This window comes from Mustela putorius, unplaced genomic scaffold, assembly GCF_011764305.1.
Source record: "Mustela putorius furo isolate JIRA1106 unplaced genomic scaffold, ASM1176430v1.1 tig00537248_pilon_pilon_pilon, whole genome shotgun sequence".
Taxonomy (NCBI): domain Eukaryota; kingdom Metazoa; phylum Chordata; class Mammalia; order Carnivora; family Mustelidae; genus Mustela; species Mustela putorius.
In genome coordinates, this window is record NW_025422387.1 from 8,972,202 (window position 1) to 8,983,201 (window position 11,000).

Sequence of the window (11,000 nt, forward strand, 5' to 3'; positions counted from 1 at the left end):
CCTGGCCCATGTCCTTCCAGGGGCCCACGATGGAGGTTTAAATGCCCAGCCAGTTTGGCCCCAGTGTGGGACAGCTGTGGGGCACTGTTCACTCCAGAACCCATCAAGCCAGATCTGCATTGAAGATCCTCTTTCCTTCTGTCCAATGCTGGCTTCACACCTTCTTTCATGGGTGTTGATCCTTCATAAATCCTTGCACCCCCAAACTCTGCCTCAGCATCTGCTTCCAGAGAACCCAACCTGAGACACAGACACGTAAGTTCTTCCAACCTCCAGCCTACCCCACTTCCACCTGTGCCAAGTCTTGCCAAAAGAGGAATCGACATTTCTCATGACATCAGCATGCACCCCCCCCCCACCACCTGCTTATCTGGGAGGTTAATTCCACCATCCACATGCGGTGAAGGTGTTCTTGCCATGAGACTGTCCTCACTTCTTGGGTAATTTGGGCCAAGAGTAGAAATGCTAGCAGGTCCCTAGTAACCCCTCACCTTGAACTCCTATGTGGTATTATCTCTGCAGCATCCTCCAGCAAGATGAAATCATCCCTATCCTACAGAGGAAGAAACTGAGGCTCAGAGAAGTGAAATGAATGAATTTCCCTCAAGGATTCAAAGTCTAGTTTTCTACTTCCAAAGACTAAGCTGAGTAGTAGCATGTGTGCCCACACACATTTCTTCTGGAAGACCTGCTTACTAGATACTTCTTGGCTTAGAATCTTGGAGAAATGTTGGGGAGAAAGGCAGTGTGAGGGTTTAGTGCTGGAGCTAGATGGTCTGCATTCAAATCCTACCTCCTTGACACACAAGCTCTATGATTTTGGCCTGTGATATAACCTTTCTCTCCATCCTCTCATCTGTAGAATGGGGGTGATGGTAGTTCCTATGTCAACATATAGTTGTGAGGATTAGGAACTTTGTACATGTATGGTGCTCAAAACATAGAAAGCCTTCAGTAAATGTTAGATGCAATTATTAGACAATAATTCTTGGGGGCCAACAACTCCTGCAAATTCTTATGCCTAAAGAAGTTGCTGTGAATCTCAGTTTGTGCATATGTAAAGAGGGACTCCCTCACAGGATCCTTGTAAAGGCTAAGAAGTAGTACGTGCAAGCAGTGCCTCTGTGGCTCAGTTGGTTAAGTTACTGCCTTTGGCTTAGGTCATGATCTCAGGGTCCCGGGCCTGAGCCCTGTGTCAGGTTCGCAGCTCAGAGGGAAGCCTGCTTCTCTCTCTCCCTCTGCTCCTCCCCACCCCACTGTGCTCTTTCTCATGCTCTCTCTCTCTCTCTCTCAAATAAATAAAACCTTAAAGAAAGAAAGAAAGAGAAAGGAAGGAAGGAAGGGAGAGAAAAAGAAAGAAATAGTATGTGCAAAGGGTCTTGGGCAAAACAGTTGCTCCGTGAAGAGTAGTGAGTATAACAATGGGAATGTTTGGTCCTCGGTAGTCCTAGAAGGTACCAAGACTGAGCCTCAGCTTTGGTTCTTGGTTCTTGATTCCCACTGCTGGAGCAGAATTGTTCCTTTAGGAGTAATTTGGCTTTACAAATGAACAAAAATATGTTCATTTCATGTTTTGGGCAGAACGTTTACGACTCATCATGAAAATATTGATGGTCCAGTAATCATTCTGGCCCTTAGATCTGAGCAAGAGAGGACCTGAAACCAGCCCCCAATCCTTTGAACTACCTTCCTTGTTCTAAGTTTCCTCTGATGCTTAGGACCGCACAGGGCTGGCTTTGCTCTCTGAACAGAGTGTTCTGAGTCTGGATGGAGCTACATGAGTCCTGGTCCCTATGACCTCCCCACTTTGTGGCTCTCTCTGACCCTCTGACCCATGTGTGAAACCAACCAGATGCCTTGAGAAGCTCCCAGACTCATACTCTGTGGTTGTCACAGAGCCCCATGGCCATCCCTAGTTCCAGAAGGGCATCTTGGGGTACAGATCACCCCCACAGGCCTGTGTGATATTTCTTTCATAGACTCAGGCCACCAAAACTGTCCAGACCTGCTGATTTCAGGTAACTCCAATTGTTTACATAGACAAGGCTCTGCAAAAAAATAATTGTCTGGGGCCTCATTCATCCTGGGTGAAGGCCTGCCTGTGGAATCAGAATCTGTGATTGTCAGTTTTGTATGTTCCTTTTTATATAAAGACACTTGTATTTAATGATATTAATGGAGAAGAAAAATAAGTTTTTTTTTAAAGATTTTATTTATTTATTTGACAGAGAGAGATCACAAGAAAAATAAGTTTTTAAGGAATGCTGATTGCTTGAGAAATAATTGCAATACATAAAATAGACACAACAAAAGTGGGAGAAAGGAAATAGATTTGGGAAGTGAGATGTGTGGGGGCCTCTGATCTAGGACACCCCTTTTACTGTACAGATGGGGAAACTGAGCCCTGCATTATAGACCTTAATTGCCCAGAGTCACCCATGGTTATCTGGCCACATTCTATGCTTGTAGGAGGCTCGAGACTTGCTGACAAGCATGAGTAATTGATTGATAATAAAAGCAGTCACCCATGGCCCGAGACTGAGTTTACAACCTCGATGCTAATGGGCCCCGGAGAGGCAGAGGGTGCTGGCAACCACTTTCCCCCTCATCTCCCAGGACTAATAGCTTTATGGAGGTCATAAACTACTGAGTATTCCAATGATGAGAGTGACCTCCCTTGGCCACATGACCCACCCTATTTTGACTGACATGCAGGCCTGGCATTCCTTAGAGCGGCAAGAACCAGCTTCTCTCTGAGCCTATGGCCTGAACTATAAGACCCCAGCCCCTCTGGAAAGTTCCCAGATGTCCTGGAAAGTTGTAAGCCTCTGCTTGCCCATCCTGATTCTAGGCAGGAATATGTTCAGACCAGCAGCTTCTACGGCAAGTCCACCACGTAGTCTAAAACTCAGTTCTCAGCTAATTGTCCCATCTCTATGCAGATGGCCTGGAAGACATAGGGAGCATTGTTAGTCTCTTCTAGTTCTGGGGCTAGGAGTCATCCACTCAATAATTCACTCAGCTCATTTTAGTAATGTGTTGGCCCAGCCTCCAGGATGGTTCCCAACGATTCCTGCTGTCTGGAGGGAATTAATGCCCTTAGTCCTGAATAGACTGACCTAGGCAACTGGGGAAATATTGCAGAGGTAACAGAGTGTGACTTGTGAGGGTAGGTCATAAAAGAGTCTCCAGCTTCCATCTTGCTGCCTCTATTTGGAGTCCAGCCACCATGTGAGCAGCCCTGTAGAAAATCCACATCACAAGAACTGAGGCCTCTTGCCAGTCATTTGATGGAAGGACCTTGGAAGTGGAGCCTCCTGCCCCAGCCAAGTCTTCGGATGAGACCACGGCCCTGACTCATGTTCTGGCTGTGATCTCGCGAGAGATCCTGAGCTGGACCCACCTAGCCAAACTACGCCCAGATTTCTGAACCACAGAAACTGAGATGATAAGTGTGTATCACTTTAGCCTGCCAAATTTGGGGATAATTTCTTACACTGCAATGAACTACAAACACGACAGATGTCCATTGTGTGCCAGGCCCTGAAATAGACACTAGTATGCAAAATGGACACAGCAGATTAAAGCCTCTGGCCTCCCAGAGCTTAGAGTCCAGAGGCTGATTTTATGAAGAGGGTGCAGTTAGCCTGGCAGGATCCAGACTGGATAAAAATTGGGATCAGATATCAGTGCAGTCACACCATGACCTTCTCTAGGAAGGAAAATTAAAGCAACAACTTTCACTTTGTTTTCTGTGTGGTTTGATTCCCCTGTCACAGGCACATACTGCTTTTCAAGTAATTTCTATTAGGATGTCTTCTCATAAATACTTCTCATTAGAATTTAACTACATACTCATTTTTTGAAAGTCGTCTTGGCAACGTTTATCAAAAAAAAAAATCTTTAAAAGACACATACCCTTTGGCTCAGAAATTCTACTTAAATTAATTTATTATGAAGAAATAGGCAGAGCCCTCTTGGCTCTCTGAGCAGCTCCATGGCGGTTGGCAGGAACCAGCGCCTTCATGAGAGGCAGCAAAAAGGGAGCCAAGAAGAAAGTGGTTGATCCATTTTCTAAGAAAGATTGGTACAAACCTGCTAGGTTCAATATAAGAAATATTGGAAAAATACTAGTCACGAGAACTCAAGGAACTAAAATCACTTCTGATGGCTTCCAGGTCATGTTTTCAAAGTGAGCCTTGTGATCTGCAGAATGTTGAAGTTGCATTTAGAAAATTCAAGCTTATTCTGAGGCAGTTCAGGGCAAATACTGCCTAACTAATTTCCATGACATGAATCCTACATGTGACAAAATGTGCTCCATGGCCAACAAAATGGCGGACCATGACTAAAGCTCATGTTGACGTCAAGAATACCAATGGTTATTTGCTTCATCTATTTTGTTTTGGCTTTACTACAAAACGCAACATCAGATTTGGAAGCCCTCTTGCACTCAGCAGGTCCACCACATTCGGAAGAAGGTGATGGAAATCATGACAGGTGCAGACAATTGACTTGAAATTAGTGGCCAATAAATTAATTCCATATGGCATTGGAAGACATAGAAAAGGCTGGCCAGTCGATTTATACACTCCATGATGTCTTTGCTGGGACAATAAAAATGCTGAAGGAACCCAAGTTTGAGTTGGGAAAGCTCATGGAGCTGCACGGCAAAGGGAGTCATTCTGGACAAACCACTGGGGATGAGACCAGTGCTACATTGAAGGAGCTGATGAAGATGAGCCACCAGTCCAAAAATCTGTTGAAAATTCAGACATCTCATGGTGACAGATAACAAATTTTATTTGTGATGTTTAAAAAGATATGCAGAAATGTATGGAAATGGGGACATAAAAGGATGCCCACTGCATGGTTATTCAGGAGTGCAAAAATTTAGAAATGGCCTAAATGTCAGCCATAGTAAGTTGGTTAAATTCCTATTTAATCACTGGCTATCCATCCATTGGAATCTTACATAACAATCAAAAATGATGATTTTGGTTTCCCCTAATTTTCCAGGAAATGTGTCCTGACATAAGGCTGAGTGAGCAAGAGGGGCCATACAATGGTATATATTGTATAACTCCATTTTAATAAAAAGCATATATATTTATGCATAAAATTATTGGAAGGCTCAGCCACAACATATTAATGATGTTATGTCTAGGTAAAGGGATTAACCATATACATATATTTTCTGTTTCTCTTGGCTTGGCTGCACTCTTTTTTTTTTTTTTTTTAAAACATGGATTACATCAGGAATATAGAGAGCTCCAAATATATTTTTGTGAAGGTCTTTGAATACACATTCATTATTGCTCACCTTCACAGTTCTTAGCCTGCTGGGACTGACCAGTCCCCAAACACTTACTGGCCTCTCTTCTCTCCCCTTGACCGACTACTAGGGATTGGAGATACTCCTGGGTCCCAGAATCAAATAGAGAATACAGATCAAGTGTTCTCAAGTATACCCCTCAAGCTGCCCCCCTGCAGCATCCCCTCTACTCTCTGCAGGGAGACTCCACTCTCCAGAGAGCCCTTGGCCCATTCACCATCTCCAGCAAACAACTCCTATCTCTGGGCTCACTCAAGAGTGAACCAAGGACACTGATCTACAGCCCACCAAGGGCTGTGTAGAGAACAAGCCGATGGTGCTTCCCATTTGGGGTGGCTCTTGAAGGATTTGTAGCTCCAGCAGAAAAGCTTTTAAAGGAACATAAAGTGAGTTAATAGATCAGGAATTTATCCTCTTGAAATTAAAGGAGGTTGGAAGAAGAGGCTGTACCTTTAAACTTGGCCAAGGTCCACCTCACAGTAACAGGACTGTGACGGGCAGATTGGTGTTCTACTGCTGACCTCCAGCAAGAGATGTCCACCTGGACCTTTTCCACCTCTTGAGTTCACCAGCCTCACCCTGGCTCTGGCTGAGATGATCTTCTCCCATGACTGGCATGACCCCCACCAGGATCTCAGTGGCCTGACCCACCCCTCCCCTTCAACGCTCCTCTGAACCAATCCATGCATCTACTTGCCAATAAGACATCCACAATAACACACTGTGTGTTTGGACTTGATTCTCTAGACAAGGAGGGCTTCATTTATTCCTTCAAGAGTACTGAATGCAGACGTGGGTTGCCCTGGACCAAGCACTGGGTATGGTGGAACCATGAACAAAGCTACCTGCTCCTAAAATTGTGGAGTTCACCTTTGAGGCAGGACAGAGATGCTAAGCCAATAGATAAGCAGGGAAGACAATTTCTGGTCATGATAAATGGGGAGAAATACACACATAAGTTGGTGAGTAATTGAGACTTTGATCCAAAGTCAGGGAAGGCAAACTTGTGCTGGTCCCATTCAACCTCACCAACTCAGAGTGTGTGCGGTGCTTTCTGGTGCCCTGGACCACCACACATCATGGGGATGTTCAGGGTCCCAGCCTCCATTCCATCATCTTCCATATTACAAGTATGTGAGGCGATGAGAGGGGAGATTGTTCAGAGGGGAAGGTCACCCTGGGACCCAGCAGAGTCTCAGGGCCCTGCAGATTGGATGTTCAACACATCCATGTTGGCTGCTGTTGAAAGGAGGTCCCAGCTGGACCCCACTGGGAAGGATGGCCACTGTGGTCTCCAGCACTCACTAGAGCAGGACTGGACAATTTCATGCTGCTCAGAGCCCACTTAGTTTGTGGATGCACCTTCAGGAAGAGGCTGACCCAGGCCCTGGTATCTGTTCAGCCTCTCAAGCTGGTCCTCTCCACTAGGCCCCCTTCTCTCTTTCTGTCCTCAAGTTCTCTCCATCTTTTCCCCTCCCTGCCAGCCTGGGCATTCTTTTCTATCTCAGGATATGAGAGATCACTCTTATTCATAATCAAAACCAAACATACTGTGTACAACTTGAGTTCCCCATTAAAGGTTGTAGGATTTTGAATTTCGAAAACCAAGAGGAAGCCATATTCTTTCATTTTCTGCAATCTCAACTTTTCTCTGAAGGAAGGGGTACCAAAGACCTTACTCAAATTGGGGGTAGGTAGCGACCAAGCGGGGAAGCAGGCACACTCTGAAGCATCACAATAAACACCAAAATACCAAAAAAAAAAAAAAAAAATTCACTTAGTGAAAAAATAAAAGAGCATCTACCAGGCACAGAGTTTGGGAGTAGAACACAATGGGCATGTGGACAAGGCCAAAAAGAGGGGCCAGGGAAAAGAAAAAAAGGAGAAGCAGATTGGCCTCCAACCGAGTCTCAGTCAACAGAGGGGCACTTCAGAACAGAGATCCTGGGACCAAAAGGGCCAGACCCTCGTACCTCCATCCAAAGCCAGGGCAGCTCTTAAAGGGGCCACAGCTGGAGGCTGTGCCCTGAGGCACTGCCCAGCTCTTGGGCGAAGGGAAGTCTGAATGGGGCACTTCTGGGACTCTCTCATACCTTAAGGAGGGCAGGTAAATGCTACTAAAGGGATCACCAGAGAGTCAGACCATCAGACCATCTGACTCTTAAGGTTAACACAATATCCCCGACCAGGAAATCTAAGCAGAGGCCAGAAGGCACTGGGAGAGTCAAGGAAGTGTGCAGTGTGGTGGTCAAGTTCATGGAACTTGGGGCTGTGTTACCGGAGTTCCGGTCCCACCTCGGCTACCCTCCAGCTGTGTAGTGTGGATGGATCATTTTAGCTTCCCCTTTAACAGATCGGGGATAATAATAGAACAGACCCTATAGCTTCATTGGAAGGATTATAGAGAAGTTAATGTTTTGAAAACACTTAGAAAATGCCTGGCCAGGAAACACTATTAGGTAAGTGTTAGTAAGTGTCCTGGTAAAAAAATGAGAAAGAGCCCTGCAGGCAGAAGGCACAGCCTGGGTAATAGCCTGGAGGACGGGTTCAGAATAGCACAGAATGGAACCCACATCAGTGGGCTGAAGCCAGCCAAACGGTTGGTTAATCACATTCGACTCGAGCAGTATTTAATTTATTTTTCAGGCACAGATTTTAAGGGAAATAACATTCTCTGGTCCTGCCAAACAGCCCACCAAGATGGACTGTGTGATTTTCCTCTAAAATCCATCCGGATCTTACCCAGATGGACTCAAAGCCGAAAAGCAACGAAAACCACCCTTCTTCCCACAGCCCGCTCTCATTAAAGCTGCAATTTCTTCCAACATGACAGATGTTGACACACATTCTTGCTGCCACCCATCAGAAAATCTGGATGCACTCCTGTAATGCCCCCTCCCCATCCCAGACTCTGGTCTTCTCGCTCGCCCCACCAAGGCCATGCAGCCTGCGGACCCCGCCAGCTCCTTCCTGCCCCTCTGGCCAGCCCATATGGAATGAGTTGCTCCGTTTTCACTCCTTATCAGAGATGGAAATATCTCCACCCGCGTCTTTGTGGAGTTTTTCCACGTCTGTGAGCCGGACAATGCTTAACTCTTATCATTCCAAAGCACTGCCAGACTTCTGACCCCCAGCCTCAAATTGCGGGGTTCGGCATTGTCAGATCACAAGAAGAAGGGTAGGGAAGGGAATCACATAAGGAGGGGGAGAACTAGAGGACCCTTAAAGTACCAACAGTTCATGCTAAGAAGAATTCAGTTGCTTCCCTCTGTAACTTTAAAAAGACATCTTTGAAGCAGCCTCCCTTCCATTTTATTAACCTTGAACCTGACCTTGTAGGATAACAGTGATCATAACCAGCACACTTTTAAACCTTCCAGCAACCCACCAAAATAAATAGACGTTCTCATTATTGTCCCATTTTACGAGTGAAGCTCAGAGAGGTCAAAGTAACTTTCCCAAGACCACACAGCCATCAAGTGGAGAGCAGACGTGTCTGAGCACCTACATTCATCACACTCTCAGTCAGCAGAAGAACATACATGAACATGCCCCTGTGGTCTAGGACGGTCTCTTTACCCCAACCTAGCAAAGTTTACAGACACTACCTGAGGAGGGAGAGCAGAGCGGAGGATTCACTCCCCCAAGGGCACACAGCCAGTAAGAGAGCCCAGTAGAGATGGGCCCAGGACTTCTGCAGCACGCCCGTTTATTCCCACATTCTTCTTTAAGAAAGATGGAGCCTGGGGCACCTGGTGGCTCAGTGGGTTGGCAGCCACTGCCTTCTCCTCTGCCTTCGGCTCAAGTCACGGTCTCAGGGTCCTGGGATAGAGCCCTGCATCGGGCTCTCTGCTCAGCGGGGAGCCTGCTTCCTCCTCTGTCTCTCTGCCTGCCTCTCTGCCTACTTGTAATCTCTGACTGTCAAATGAATAAATGAAATCTTTAAAAAAAAATTTTTTTTAATAAAAAAAGAAAAAATAAAAGGAAAGATGGAGCCGAGGACTGGTTATCCATAAGGGAGAAAGGGATAACATGTTGCAGCTCAGAGCTGGGTTGTGGAGGCATGTGCTCTGGGAGGTCTGATGTCACCATTTACAAGCTGTGGGATCAGGGACTAGTTGCCTCGACTCTCTGAGCTTCAGTTTTTTCTTACACTGTAAAATAGGGGATAGCAATAAAAATCTACCTTAAAGGGTCATTGTAGGGTTGACTTGAGACTGCAAAGACCAAGTACCCAGCACAGTGCCTGGCGCATAATATTAGCCTCTGCAAATACCAACTCTCTTTATACTGATATTAACAATCCATGCTGTGGGCTGGTTTACCTCTCAAGACACCCAACAGGAATTTGTGGTGCACAGTACATGCGGAGCATTGGACCGAGAGCTGCTGGTGTTGCAAAGAATCCGTTCTCAGGAAACGTCATGCAAGAAATGGGATCGGGCGCCTGGGTGGCTCAGTCAGTTGGGCATCTGCCTTCAGCTCAGGTCATGATCCTGGGGTCCTGGGATCCAGTCCCATGCTGGGCTCCCTGCTCAGGGGGAGTCTGCTTCTCACTCTCCCCTTCTCCCCTTGCTTGTGCTTTCTGTCAAATAGATAAAATCTTTAAAAAAAGAAAGAAAGAAATAGGAGCTCTGAGTTTGACAAGGTCAATGGCAATTTCCGTTATGAATGGGTCTGTGGGAAGCTCTCTCATCATGGTAGCATGCCACACTATGTGTATCCTGTCTCCTTCACAGGGTGACTAACTTTTTGAGGACAGGGTATGAGCCCAGTATGTCTTTGTAGCGTGCTGTCAGTTGCTTGTGCAAAATCTATGTGTTAATCATCTACTTCTCTGTATTTCTAGCACCAGAGCCACCCTCTTCCCGTGCCTGTTGACTGTAATAGGCTTCTGCGTGGTTTCCCAGAGCCTCCTCCCAACCTCCTGCAATCTAGAATGATGTTAAATGTGCAAATGACGTTCTTTCACTCCTTTGTTTAAATTTCCCAGTGGCTTCCCTTTGCATTAACAATAAAATCTAGGGGCTCCTGGGTGGCTCAGTTGGCTAAGTATATGACTCTTGGTTTTGGCTCAGGTCATGACCAAGTCCTTCATGAGGCTCTGTGCTGAGCACAGAGTCTACTTAAGATTCTCTCTCTCTGGGGCACCTGGGTGGCTCAGTGGGTTAAAGCCTCTGCCTTCTGCTCAGGTCGTGATCCCAGGGTCCTGGGATTGAACCCCACATCGGGCTCTCTGCTCAACAGGGAACCTGCCTCTTCCTCTCTCTCTGCCTGCCTCTCTGCCTACTTGTGATCTGTCAAATAAATAAATAAATAAAAATCTTTATTAAAAAAAAAAAAAAGATTCTCTCTCTCTGTCTGACTGCTCCCCATTGTGCTCACTCTCTCTCTTAAGGAAAAAAAAGGAAAAAGAAAAAAAATCTAACCTCTATACTCTGGCCACTGAGGACCCTGTGGTCCAGCCCCACCCACCTCTCCAATGTCATCTCCTACCCTCTCGGCCTTCATTTTGCTCCAATGCACTGCCCTTCTTGCTATTGTTCCAAATACTGCCTCAGGGCCTTTGCACTTGCTATGTCCTCTGCCTGGGATGTGCATTCCCAGATCTATCCACGAATGGATCCTGTCATCACTTATGCTTAAACTCAAATGTCAGCTCCTC

At 46.1% G+C, this 11,000-nt stretch overlaps 1 pseudogene; it reads left to right on the forward strand.

Moving 5' to 3' along the window:
- The first annotated feature begins 3,997 nt into the window (after window positions 1-3,997).
- On the forward strand, window positions 3,998-4,788 carry LOC101693552 (annotated as a pseudogene).
- Window positions 4,789-11,000: the final 6,212 nt, after the last annotated feature.